General features: G+C 40.7%; 1 long non-coding RNA gene across 1 annotated transcript; it reads left to right on the forward strand.

Annotated features, from left to right (window-relative positions):
* The first annotated feature begins 8,028 nt into the window (after window positions 1-8,028).
* LOC117663396 (uncharacterized) lies at window positions 8,029-12,429 on the forward strand. Its single transcript, XR_004590684.2, has 3 exons — window positions 8,029-8,163; window positions 8,553-8,684; window positions 12,291-12,429. It is a non-coding gene; the product is annotated as an uncharacterized LOC117663396 (long non-coding RNA).
* The last annotated feature ends 2,425 nt before the right edge of the window (window positions 12,430-14,854 follow it).

Raw genomic sequence — 14,854 nt, forward strand, 5'->3', positions numbered from 1 at the left:
GGCCGCTCAAGAAATAGTCAGGCACGGGAACGGTTTTGTGGCTTCCGGTGTTTTCTTTTCTGTGGGAAACGAGTCCAAATGGCTCTTTGAGTGTTTAAGGGTGAGACCCCTGACATATACCAAGACTTCTGTATAAGCATATGCATGATCACTATAAAATTCTTTTTTTAAAAAAATGATAATAGTATAATTTGTGACATGTGATAACCATTTGCAACCTTCCCAGATGGCTGACAAGCAAAGTCAAAGGGAGAAACTGGATTGACTTACTGTATGATTTACTGAACAACTCTAGGGATTCGTTTCACAACTGTGGCAAAAAAAGCTGGTCAAATTGGGCATGACTCACATCACAATCACTTTGCTTAGCAACGGAACAATTAACCAGTGGAACAACTTGCCTCCAGAAGTTGTGAATTCTCCAAGTTTTTAAACAGAGATTGGACAACCATTTGTCTGAAGTGGTATAAGTTTTCCTGCCTAAGCAGGGGGTTGGACTAGAAGACCTCCAAGGTCCCTTCCAACTCTGTTATTCTCTTCTCTTCTATAAATTATGGTCCCCATTGCAGTCATAAGCCGAAGATTACCTGTACAACCGCCAAGTCAAAAGGAAAGTATGAACAGGATTAGCAAGTATTGTTCCAGAGAACAAACAAGAATTCTGCATTCCAGAACACTCACATCGCACTGCAGAGATTACAGTGTTCCATGATGATGCATCATTTTCTAGGCACAACAATGTTGTGGTTTTAGTCACTCTCGTGGAAACTCGTAAGTCTGATAGGAGGAGATCCTGTGCAACTCCCTTCTCAAAGCTGCAGGCACGCACATGTTAATATGCTTAAGAGAAAAATATTTGCACACCATCAATAGCCGAAGCCAATATAAATATTTATAGTCCTGTCGGGAACTACAGCTTTGAGAATGACTGACCAAGCATTGGCTCCATGACATATTCATGAAAAACAGAGTATATTGTGCATGGGAAACGCTGATGTGAATGTTAACCACCACAAGAGGGAAACAGAAAAAGCAGAAAAGAATGCACCATCTAACCCATGCTTAATCACCTCTGCTGGGTCACAGATCTGTTACTGCACAATGGTAGAATAAGGTGAGGTTCTTAAGAGCCACTTCAGGAGTTGTGTGCCTATCAGTTTAGAAGCGAATCAAGGACAGCCAAAAAGAAAAGCTGAAAAACTTTGTGCATGTTTTAGAAATACAGAAGTTTATACAGGTAGTCCTCGACTTAAACCCACAATTCAGCCCAAAATTAATATTGCTAAGTGAAACATTTGTTAAATGAGTTTTGCCCCATTTTATAACTTTTCTTGCCACATTTGTTAAGTGAATCCCTGCAGTTGTTAAATTAGTAACACCATTATTAAGTGAATCTGGTTACCCATTGACTTTGCTTGTCAAAAGATTGCAAAAAGTGATCACATGATCCCGGGACACTGCAACCGTCCTAAATATGAGTCACATTGTCAAGCATCCGAATATAAATCACAATACTGCAATGGTCATAAGTGTGAAAAATGGTAATAAGTCACTTTTTTCAGTGCCGTTGTAACTTCAGTCATTAAGCGAACTGTTGTAAGTTGAGGATAACCTGTATAGCCATTTCTAAAAATTTCTATGAAATTTCTAGAGTAATTCAGCTCCTTCCTCAGATAGCGTCCTTTAGAGTTAATTTAGACCCCAAAGACAAAAATTCTGACTTTCCTATCAGTTTTTAACTTTGGATTCATACTGTCAGCACTCCAAACTACATTTGTTCCAGTGCTGACATAAGGAGGAGAAGAGGGGGCAGCTGGTAAGAGGACGCTTGACTCTTCACCTACTTATTTTCCCTGAAGATAATATCCCCTAGGAGATGAGATGGGAGGGGGGACATTCCTGGGAGCTGAAGTAGTAGATATGGGGAGAGTGATTTGGAAGATGGCCAATGAGACGCAGAGAATTGGAGAACGGAAAGGGAAGGTTTGGGGTCAGGAAGTCAGTGTTGGCTATGATATGATCGGGGACAGATTGTCGTGCTTAATAAATGAAAGATTTCATCAAAGACTATTTGTTTGGAAATGCAATTTATTTTGAGACGACACTGAAACCTGACACATACAACACATTTAATGCTGTTGCTGCATTAATTCATGTCTGAGGATTATGTCCAACATAAACCAGAGAGGCTTTGTACAATATTATAAGCCACTAAAAACAAATTAATAAAAACTAATTGAGCTTTGCCGTTTTAATTATTTAACTGACCTAGATGGGCACAGTTGAGAAAGACAACATTCCGCGCTCTCTCCTGCATATCTAGATCAGACCAGGCTGCCTTCACGCTTGGGGGAATCTCTCTCTGTAATTTCAAATTACACCCACTTATTAACAGCATATTTTTACAACTCCAAGAATTTTGTGCCCAACAAGCTCAGCTAACAAAGTGCACCACAACAAGCGCCAACAACTTGGAGAGTCACAAAATTGGGAAAGGAACATTCTGGGAAAGTGATTGTTTTGGACCAGAATTCACACACACACACATCCAGGGGTGGGCTTCAAAAATTTTAGCAAGGGGTTCTCTGCCTAGTTGCTGGGTGGGTGTGGCCATGGTGGGCATGGCCTAGTTGGCCTCCTGCACCATGGTGGGGGGGATTTGCCCTCTCCGGGCTCCAGAGGCTTTCCTTGAGCCTCCGGGAGGATGAAAACAGCCTCCCCATGGCTCCGGAAGCCCTCTGGAGGCCAGAAACAGACCTGTTTCCGGCCTTCCCAAACTTCCAGTAGGCCAATTTTTCGCCTTCCCTGAGCCTCCGCGCATGCCCTGCAACTTACCTGCATCCAAAACGGGCCATGTGGGGACTCCTGGAAGGGGGTGGGCGGGGCCAGCCAGGTGTGGGATTTGGGGATTCTCCGAGCTGCACAGAATCTTAGCTAGAGGTTCTCCCGAACCCCTGCGAACCCCCAGCAGCCCACCCCTGCACAGTGCACATATACACAAAATTGATTACCCCAACCTAGCTCTTGGCAGGATAAGGATCTATGCATCCAGATCCTTGCTTCTTAACCTTGGAAACAGAAAGATCTGTGGAGTTAAACTTCTGGAATTCTCCAACTAGCTTTCTGGCTGAAGAATTCTGGGAGTTGAAGTCCGTACCTCTTCAAGTTGTCAATGTTGACAAACGCTAACCTAAAAGTTAAGAACCTCTGAAGAGTCAAGAGGATTGAAAAAGTGCTGGGGGAAAAAGCAAACAGAGTGACCAAGAAGTGGAGCTCACATGAAAAAACTTTATAACAAAAAGTCCCAATTAGGACTCAGTGATGCTTGATCCTCCATGAAGATAATATGGATGATTGCTGGTACAGGCACTTTTTGCATCTAATACAGGTAGTCCTTGACTTATGACCACAATTGGAATTGGAACTTTCATCACTCAGTGATGCAGTCGTAAAGAGAGTCATCATGCGAGAGATGCCCAATTTGGGAACATCAACCTCTCTTGCAGAGGATAATTAGGAAGATTTTGGTCTTTTGTATTACCGTGTTTCCCCGAAAATAAGACCCTGTCTTATATTTTTTTGAACCCTGAAATAAGCACTTGGCTTTATTTTCAGGGAGGTCTTATTATTTTGGGGCGCGTGGAGCAAGACGGGGCTCCTCTTGCCGTCTTACCTGATTTCCAGCGCTGTCTCCCTAACCCTCACCAGAGGAAATGGCGGGGGCCGGCTGAGCATGAGTTTAAATATTTTCAGGGATGGCTTATTTTCGGGGAGGGCTTTTTTTTATTGCATGTGCTCAAAAGCCCGATTGGGCTTATTATCCGGGGAGGGCTTATTTTTGGGGAAACAGGGTAAATACATTAGATATTTGTATTTCATTTTGGGAACCTGTAGACATCATTCGCAATAGCAATGTCACTTAGACTTACATATCACTTCATACTGCTTTACAGGCCTAAGCCATTTACAGAGTCAGCCTATTGCCCCCAACAATCTGGGTCCTCATTTTACTGACCTTGAAAGGATGGAAAGCTGAGTCAACATTGAGCCGGTGAAAATCGAACTGCCAAACTGCTGTCAGTCAACAGAAGTAGCCTGCAATACTGCATTCTAACCACTGCGCCACCACGGCTCATTAGAGATGAAGGACACATGTACTATGTGGTTTAGAGCGTTGATGATGTTACCTAGTCAGGTAATGACATCTCTTCAAGTCAACAACCAAGCTCAGAGAGCCCCAAGGATACCACTGTTCAACTATGTTCCTACAGAGTTTCTCTTCTATTTGAACATGTATCTGCAGATGATCCATTGCCAAACTCTGGTTTATGCTGTGGTCAAAAGCATCCGATGAGAATGTTGTGGTTTATATGAAGAAAAAAAAAAGAGAGGAACCAGTTGCCTTTTAAACTTTTAAAGATTGTTAAATTAGAAATAAAAAGAAAAGAGGAGGGAGATACAAGGGTGGGATAAATAATGCATGATAATGGAAAACATGGATGGAAAAAGGCTTTCTCCATTTCACATGAAACCAATGAAGCTGAACAGTGGGAAGGTCAGGGCAGAAAAATAGAAAATTCCTGTACATAATTAAACTTGGTAATTCAGTGATATAAGATAGGCTGATCTCAGTTTGGATGGCTTTTAATGAAAGTTAGACAATAGAATAAAAATATAGAGAGAGGATAAAAAATTATATAGAGAGAGTAAACCTGGGGTAAAGGCTAGTAGTAGAAAATAAACCCAGTGAATGTGAAATGGTTTTAAAGAAAGCATTAAAATACTTTATTAGTACTGATATATAGAGAGGCTAAAATATAGAGAGAGGAGGAAAGGAGGGAGGGGGAGGAAGGAAGGAAGGAAGGAAGGAAGGAAGGAAGGAAGGAAGGAAGGAAGGAAGGAAGGAAGGAAGGAAGGAATATTGTAAACAACATTTCTTAAAAATATGGAATTATTTAAAAACAAGAATAAGTACAGTGATCTCACCATTAGCTTTACTGATAAATTCTTTTTATTTCATGGATAAATCAAGAAAAATCAAATCACTTATGCCAGTAAGGTACATGAGAGTCAGAAAATAGATTAAACACCTAGCAAGAACTGTTGGAATTTACCACGATGTACAATATTCACAAATTGCTCAAGAATAAAATGTGATATCAAGAAAAGAGGGATTTTAGAAGGATGACAAAATTCGAAATACTTTTACAAAACCAAGATTGTTTATTACAATATATATATATATATATATATATATATATATATATATATATATATATATATATATATATATATATATATATATATATATATATATAATGTTTTTCTTCTAGCCAGGTTTTCCCTACGTAGCCAAGGTTTTTTTTGTAGCTCCAGCTCAGTAGAATCACATCTATATATATATTGCTGATAAAGAAATAAAGGGAGACTAGTATAGATCTATTTCAAGCTGTTTAGCTTTCATCAGCTAGCCATACCCTTACTTGGATTTGAACTTGGGCTTCCTGCATGTTAGGCAGATGAATTAATCTTCTGAGCCACAAGTTCTCCTCCCTTCATCATTTTATATATATATTATATATATATATATATATATGCAAATTGTTATTGAAATAGCACATGAAGATGGAACAAATTAAAAGTTGTACAATAAAGTTGATGCAAAACAAATAAGTAATCAGAGCACAACAATGGAAGATACTATGGAAAAAAATAATAAAATATATTCCGTTACAATTTAAAGGAAAAATGGTATAAAATGTGTTATAGAGAATAACTCCATCAATAATTGCCAAGATAGGCAAATCATATTACAATAAAAGTTGGAAATGTTACAACAAAAAAGGAACACTTTATCATAAGTAATGGACATGTAAAAGAAATTCAAAAGTACTGGAAAAAACACATTATTCAGAAAATTCTAAAAATAAAATTTGAACTGAACCTACAAACATTTTATTAGCTATAGAATAGAATTCTTTATTAGCCAAGTGTGATTGGATACACAAGGAATTTGTCAGAACATAAAACATGAAAATCATCCCAATTTGAGGGGTCCTTGGTGCTCTCTGAGCTTGCTTGTTTTCTCGCAGATGTTTCATTACCCTAATTCGGTAACATCATCAATGCTAGTTACCTAGTTAGGGTAATGAAACTTCTGCAAGAAAATAAGTAAGCTCAGAGAGCACCAAGGACTCTTCATTTCAACCCTGGGCTACAAAATTCTCCTTTATTGGTACATCCCAATTTACCCAGATATATGCTGAGAGCTGCAAGAACAAATTTGACACAACCATGGAAAAGATCAATTTTACCGACAATACAAAATTGGGAGACCCAAACGGGAGAAAATTGCAGCAATGGTTAAACTAGCATTCTGTAATAAAAAAAAATCTCACCAAATTTAAGCACGAATGGCTCCCTTATATACTACACCTCACACAGCAACTTTAGATATTTGGAATTTGGTTGGTTGTTTTTTTATTTCGTCAAGCATGTATTTTATGACAGATACAAGTGTAAACATAATTATAAATACATGAAAAGGATACGAATAAAACATTAGGACAGGGATGGTAGGCACACTGGTGCGCTTATGCATGCCCCTTCCACCCCCCCCTTTTTTCCCTTTGTAGGGAAAAAAATGAGACAAAAGAATAACAGACGAAATCACTTAAAAAAGGAGATTTGGAGAGCCAGTTTGATCTCGTGAGACCATGAGTTCTAGTCCCGCCTTAGGCATGAAAGCCGGCTGGGTGACTTTGGACCAGTCGCCTCTCTGTTACCCCAACCCACCACACAGAGTTCCTGTTGTGGGGTAAACAGGAGGAGGAAGGAAGGAGTACTAGGTATGGTTGCCGCTTTGAGTTATTTACAAAAATAATAAAGATGGGATGTAAACAAATAAATAACAGATACCGGCAATAACCTTCAGTATAGAGTACAAATATTTAAGTTGTGGTTAGTTGTGAAAACAAACGGAGAATGCCTTGCTAAAAAGTTTTTCCATAATGCTTTATTTTTTCCTTTACTTTGTTGTTTTTTTTAATCTTTATTCTGGTATAGCATTCTTTAACAATTGTTAAAAGCTTAATAAAAAGAAAGAAAACAAATGCACTGCTATAGGAGAAAGGACCAAAAATTGATGGAAAATAACTAGGGGATGATCTATCTATACCTCATACTTATGCCTGTTTTGTTAAATAAATGACAGTTAGCTATAGTATAAGCAATGTGTTATTGTTGGATGACCACAAGGGTTGCATTGGGGTTTTGTTGGCCAAACCCAATCAAATTTTGCCCCAGTGTCCTGTGAGAGCGTCATCCAGATATATTGCATGAAATCTGAGTCCAAGCTATTCCAGGTAGCAAGTAGGAAACCCTTGGAAGGAGAAATGGGAAAATGTTCTTATACAAAACAGAAGCTGAATCAACTTCTTTCCCCGAGTCATTTTGAAATTATTGCTTGTTTTTGAAAAGAGATTGACAATGTTTTCCAAATGCTTTTACCATGATGTTTTGAAAAAAATGCTTTCCACTTTTTTTTAAAAAAAAGAGCTGCATCTTTTCCTATAATTAATATTTACATACCTTACCTAGAGTTGCATATCTAGAAATTATCATTTAATCAAAGTACTTTTCTGCTCATCATGGTAGACCTTCAAACGAACATCAGCAGCTGAATTTTAGTTATTGGACTTCAGTTCCCACCTTACCCAATCATTGATCTGGTTGGTTGGGTTAATGGGATCATCATCATCATCATCATCCCACATATTTATAGTGGACTTGGAGTGAAAGACTCTTCCAGTGATGGATTGTCCTCTGTGATCTAGAACACCTGGTACTCCATGAAGGTTTGTTTCACAACATCACAGTGGAAGCTGGTTCTCAGAGGTTCTCATGATGTACATGGCTCCCAAATTTTGCTCCCCCAATAAAAACCCGGAAAAAACTTCCCCTTGATGCATGGATCGCGTGCGGTCAGCGGAGCAGGGAGTGCTGATTCCTTGTGACAGCTGCTGCTAAGGCAAGCAGTGGCAGGCTCATCACTGGGCAGGAAGGGAGGAGGGCAAAATGAAAAAAACATCTCTTGCACACAGTCGTCCAGCGTTATTACTGGGAGATGATACGCAAGGACCAGGATCTTGAACCCCCTAAGCGGTATGTGCATTTACATCCATTGCCTTAGCATCGGAGGAAGACATGAAAAGAGAGAAGATGGAGATTGCTGAAGTTGGTTGAAAACACTGGGAACCAGGGAACGTGTCCCATCAGAGAGAGGGATGGTGGTATTTCACATACCATACATTTCAGGGAGTTGCCCTGTTGTAGACAAGGATGAGCCTGAGATGCTCATTAAATTAATGAGTAACTCAAACAACAACCCATGCAATTAGCGCCACGTCTTTTGCCAGAAGAACTTTGGGGGTCACCAGAACAGTGGTCTACAGTCAAGTCCTGCAGACCATTTCGCTGCCAGACATCAAAGAATGTTTGCTGTGGTTCCCTTCCTCCTGTCATGTCCTAAGCTTTTTCCTTTCCTTCTACAGCTTTGATTCTGCCTAAATAACTCGAAAACCCACAAGAAGAGAGTTAGGAAGGGGAGCTATCTCCCTCTCTTTTCTTCTGCTATGATCTTCCGCCTCCGACGTTTGACCCCGGGATACTTCCGACTGTTGCAGGTAAGCAGAATTTCCTCCTGTATTAGAGACCAGAGGGACCGAAGGACAGACAGATAGATAAGGAATGATCTTGCTGGAAAGTCCTGAATAATGTATTCAGTATCAGAGGCTGCAGATCAGAGGGATCTTAGTAATCCAGGAAAAGACAACAAAGAAAAAAAAGAATAGCAGGATTCCCTCTTTTTCTCATGTTCAGGCTGTGAGGGCAGAACCCTACCATAGCCTAAAACATTTTATTTATTTATCTATTTTATTTATTTGTCAAGCATATATAAGATTACAGATAAAAGTATAAACATGATTATGAATACATGAAATGGATACGAATAAAAAGGGATAGTAGGACAGGGATGGTAGGCAGCTGGTGCACTTATGCATGCCCCTTACAGGAATGGGGTGAGGTCAACAGTAGATAGTCTAAGGTTAAAGCTTTGGGGGTTGGGGGAAGAGACCACAGAGTCAGGTATTCCAGGCATTGACCACTCTGTTGCTGAAGTCGTATTTTCTGCAATCGAGTTTGGATCAGTTTACCTGGAGTTTGTATCTATTGTGTGCTCGTGTATTGTTGTGGTTGAAGCTGAAGTACTCATTGACATGTAGGACGTTGTGGCAGATAATTTTATGTCCTACGCTTAGGTCAGACCGAAGTCGGCGTAGTTCTAAGTTGTCTAAGCCCAAAATTTGAAGTCTGGTGGCATAAGGTATCCATGAATAAGAGGAAAGTCTTCAAACCTATGGAAAGATCAAGGTTTGTAGAAGGGCGTACTGGTTAAGTCCTCGCTTAGGAAGAAACAGTCTTCAGGTATGGCTACGGGGAGAGATGGGGAGGAAAGCAATAATGATTTGATAGCGAATGAAGGTTAACATCCGAAAGTGGAATGAAAATCTTATGAAAAAAGGGGGCACGTTGGAATCCCTGGAACTCAAAGCAGGAACTTCTCTGCACTGCAACATTTTGTTATGGAATCTGCCATGTGCCAATATGTGTTGTTTCGTGGGGAAAACACCTTGCTATTAGATAGCTCTATTTAAATCAAATCTAAGTCTAGTTTGAAGATAAGCAGAGCAGAGATTCAGACATGACATATCAGTGCCTGGGTGAGGACCAAACAGAGATACAAGTCACCTGGTCCCTGTCTTTCTATACTAGGAAGTATAATGTGTTTCTGTTTCAGTTACTGTATTTCAGTCATTTCTGCATGGGTTTGTCTGTGTGTCTCCTTTTGAGATGATGCCTACAAACGTGTGGTTAAAAAAACAGTCAAATGATGGCCACAACTATGAGATCAAAGTTGTTTGTGTCTTTTATAGGAATCACACTGTGATGGGTGACTGACATCACATTTTTTTAACAAACATATCAATGCATGAACTGTGTGACACCTGGGCATCATGCAGTCTAATACAAATCGAACTAGTAAAATTGATCATAGTTCTTACATTCGATCAACTTATATATTTCTAATAATAATACACATTTATATTAAGTTACAGTCTATCATTATTCAATTATTCCATATTTTCTCTTGTTATTGATTTATTATATAAAAGTATATACACTAATATTCCCCCTCTCTTATTTCTATCTCTTATTCTAACTTTTAATCATGACTGACATCTTGATTTTGTGGGCTATACCCTGCCAATATCCCTCAAAGTGGAGGTAGTCAATTTATAATATTCTTGGTTATTTGTAACTGGATGTCTTTCTGTTGTGTTGGATTAGATCCGGGTTTGGAAAAACATACATATATAGGTAGTCTTTATCTTACAATGGGTCGTTTAGTGACCATTCAAAATTACCACAGATCTCCACAGGGGAGTTTATTACTCAGTTCCAAAGTTCCAATGGCTCCCCCGCCTTGTGGTCACATGACAGCATTTTGGGTGTTCAGTAACTGGCACACATTTATAGCTGTTTGCAGCAACCTATGTTCAGGTGATCACATTTTGCGTTTTTACCAAAAAAGTAGCATTTACTTCTGGTTTTAAAGCAAAACCGGCCCATAGCAAACAATTGATTTGTTTAACAACAGTTATGTTTTTTTTTTAAATTTTTAAAAATGTTTTAATTGGTTTGTATTTTTAAGTTTGGGCCAAATTTATATATATTTTAATTGTTTTAATTGTTTTTAATATTTGTATTTCATGTTTTTTAATTCTGGCTGTACACCGCCCTGAGTCCTCAGGGAGAAGGGCGGTATATAAATTGGAAATAAAATAAAAATAAAATAAAAATAAATAAATGTTTGCTTAATGACTGCCACAAAAAAGGCCATGAAATTGGGTCGGTCACATGGATGATCAAATTGATGACTGTCACCTGTTATGACCATTATGGTGTAAGTCAAGGGCTACCTGCGTTTTGTACTTTCCATTACATTGATTCATTTTGCATGGGTCATCTTAACGAACGAATTTGGGTGGCCTACAAAATTAAAGTAAAAACAATGGCAACAACAGAAAAATTAAAACACACAGCAGTCGAGAAAATATCATACCACATAAACTATAAGGTAAAGGTAAAGGTTCCCTTCGCACACATGTGCTAGTTGTTCCCAACTCTAGTGGGTGGTGCTCATCTCCGTTTCAAAGCCGAAGAGCCAGCACTGTCCGAAGACGTCTCTGTGGTCATGTGGCCGGCATGACTAAATACCAAAGGTGCATGGAATGCTGTTACCTTCCCACCAAAGGTGATCCCTATTTTTCTACTTGCATTTTTAACGTGCTTTCGAACTGCTAGGTTGGCAGAAGCTGGGACAAGTAACGGGAGCTCACCCTGTTACACAGCACTAGGGATTCGAACCACTGAACTGCCAACTTTTCGATTGACAAGCTCAGCGTCTTAGCCACTAAGCTCCCGCATCCCATAAACTGTAATATAAGCAAGATGTGTGTCCCTGCACATGCTTGGATCCAGGTCTTTAGGGCCTTATGAAAGGTTACCAGAGTCGGGGCCATCCTGATCGCTAGAGAGGGAGAATGTTCCATAAAGGTATGTTATGGGAGAAAAGCTATGGGTATCCCATTGATTCTTGCAGAAGTGAGTCCACGTGCAATGCAAACCTGAGTGGGTTTTCTTCTGAGCAGCTTCCCCTGAGTAGAGTAAAACCTCTGAGGCAAGAGGCAAAACTCGCCTGTTTGTATTTTAATGCAAAGGTACTAAAGTCATAATTGCTAAAGCTTTAGGCAATTTGGAAGGCAATTATTCCAATTATTATTATCGTTGGTGTAATGGTTTAAGGCGCCAGGTTAGAACCTGGGAGACCATGAGTTCTACTCCTGCCTTAGGCCCAAAGCCAGTTGCATCACCTTGAGCCAGTCGGTCCCTCAGACCTGGGAAGAAAGCAACGGCAAACCACTCCTGAAAATTGCAGTAACTAGTCCAAGCATTCATCCGGAGACAACACTGACTTGAAGGGGTGTGTGTGTCCATGCATACAGACACATGTACACCATGACAGCTTCTGGAAGAGTTTGTACTATCATGTGCTTTCTCAAAATCCAAAAGGTATTTTGAGGCACCATGTAGGTTCAGCCCCCAAACAGTTGCATCCCTCCATTTAATAATTTTAATGTACTTTCCATTAATGTATTTTCCTACAGATGCAGCTGGCCAGTGGGTCCGAATCAGAGTCTGAAGATCGGCTGGTGAATCACTTGGCCCTGATCTTAGCAATTATGGGACTGAGCATTTCCTACTACAGTGTCCGGCAGCTGTCTGAAGAGATCAAGCCTCCTCCAGAACCTTTAGGCCCAGCTACCAAACCGGAGTGACCCACCCAGACCAAAGAAGATGGCAGAATCTCTGGTACTTTATTCAACCTGTGGACTCATGAACGTATTTCTGGTGGAGTTTGTATGCAGCCTTTAGTCATGCACATTACAATGTGCGTTGCCTTTTATGTTCTTCTCCTATGATGGAAGGGTAGTTCTCGAAACTCTTTTCATCTTGTGCTTGCTTTGCTTTTCTGGATTCTCACCAGTAGTGGGTTTCACTTACTTTCGCTACCAGTTCAGAACTGTGAGCACACACGCACACACTCACTTCGCTTGCACTTGGCCCTTCTGCACAGAGCGTCCTTGATGATGTCCGGGTGGGTGGGCGGAGCCTCCCATCACCGCCACTACTGGTTCGCCCGAACCGGGGTAAACCAGTAGAAACCCACCACTGATTCTCACCGAAAAGGATCTCACTGTTTTCAAACCTATATATCCCCCTTTAGTGGGGCCATCATCTACAAGGTTGCAGGGTTTCATACAGCTCTCTTAGTTGAAGATCTGGTTGGTTCACAAGTCCCTCCTTGGATCTCACCCTGCTTTCTTGGTTCATAAAGAGCTTTTTGTCTGACTGCGTCACCCTTCAGGTAATTTAATCCCTAAGGAACTTTAAAACAAATTTGAAAAAAACCCAACCCAGGATGAGAGTTAAATAGTTTGAGGAAAACCAGTGATTGTCTTAGCATGTTGTATGATATGAAGAGTGGAATTGTTGTACAGTAATCTGGAGTTAGGCTTTATAGCATCTCGTATGAGTCTCGCAAAGAGGAGAAGAAGGACCTTCCGGTTATGGGAGGTTAACATACCACAGAAATAATTTGAGGCTGATATAGAAAGGATAAATGGATGCAAAGTGATTTAGAAGGTGGATCTTGTCCTACATTGGTACTGGCAGCCCAAAACCTCTCTGAGGCTCTTGTCAGGACTCTCTATGACTTTTAGAGAGGGGTAACTTTACTTCAAGGAAGGACCATATTCCCAGGTAGAGCCTGAAACTATAAAGTCGAGTCATTGGAAAGGCATAGTTAAATTTGGTGGAATTTGCTTTGTATTTCTGAAGGCTGGAAATCAGGATATCTTTCGTGTGTATGGGTATGTCGAAAAGTCAATATGGGGAAAAGTCAATACTCATTTTTTACAGGCACTGAAGGTGCAATACTCATTTTAAAAAAGGGGGTCGGGGCTTTGATCAGAGAGTCACAGCCAACTCCTTGACTTCTGACCTTGGACACCACGGGTGGGAATCGGAAGCCCTTAAGAAGCAAACCGCTTTCCCATTTGCCCTCATTATGAGCTCCCAGCTCAAATTCCCCATTGCTCCAGATCACATGGACATACAGCACGGGTTTCAAACCCGCCACGTCACGTTACTGTCATGTGATGTATCACAATGTTTTTCTCCCTTCACGGACCTGGGGTGGGCATGACCTGTGCATGACTCATCTGGTCCACGGGCCGCCAGTTTGACATCCTTGTTACAGGAACAATATACTGACGGTTTCATTAACATCTTTCTAAGCAGTGACTTAGACTCACTGGATCATTTTGCTGCTTTACTGCATTAGTCTTCAATGGGTGGATTGGGAACTGCTTCTCCACCCAGTGAATGGCAGCATGGACAAAATTGTGCTTCTGGGCTTCCCTTGAGATTGTTTGGAGGTGGCTTTACTTGTGATCCCTTGCCCCCTAGGTGAGGAGTCGGCAACCTTAAACACTCAAAGAGCCACAAAGGTCCTAACCGGAAGCCCCCCGTTCAATTCTGGAGCTGACCGGAAGTCCTGTTCCCCCAGAGTCTCCTCCTAGCACGGCCTCCTTTTTCCTCTACCTGTCCTAACTGAAAACCCTATCAATTGTGGAGTTGACCGGCAACAGGAAGCCGCAGTAGAGGGATGAAAGAGCCACATGCGGCTCCAGAGCCACAGGCTGCCGACCCCTGCCCTAGGTCTATTTTTCTTCATTTTCTAGCCAAGGTGTGCAGCTAACTTAAAAGGCAAAGGGTCATGAAATGTTATCCGATGTGAACTGAGGAGGAAAAGGGAAAAAGTTGGGACGATTAGAAAATAAAATCAGATCAACCCTAGGTTCCGCGTTACAGATGGAAACAGAGAACTCCAAGGAAAAACCTCTTTTGTGGCGTTCTAAAGAGGTTTCCAATGGGCCGTTTCCTTCCTTCTGATCTACAATGATGGGAAAGTTTGAGGAGAAGGGAAAGAGAGTTAGAACAGCAGAGCAAGTGATTGTGTAACGTCCCTGTGCCTTTAGGCAGAAAAGCTGCTTTATGGGAAACTGCAGCCTGCCAGCATTGCATAAGAGAACATGTGTCCAGACATCTGTGACCTAAATAACATTAAACTGGTGATTAGAATAGAGGCTGGGGATTCAGGAGAACA

Source organism: Pantherophis guttatus, chromosome 10, assembly GCF_059756535.1.
Source record: "Pantherophis guttatus breed Tessera chromosome 10, ASM5975653v1, whole genome shotgun sequence".
Classification (NCBI taxonomy): domain Eukaryota; kingdom Metazoa; phylum Chordata; class Lepidosauria; order Squamata; family Colubridae; genus Pantherophis; species Pantherophis guttatus.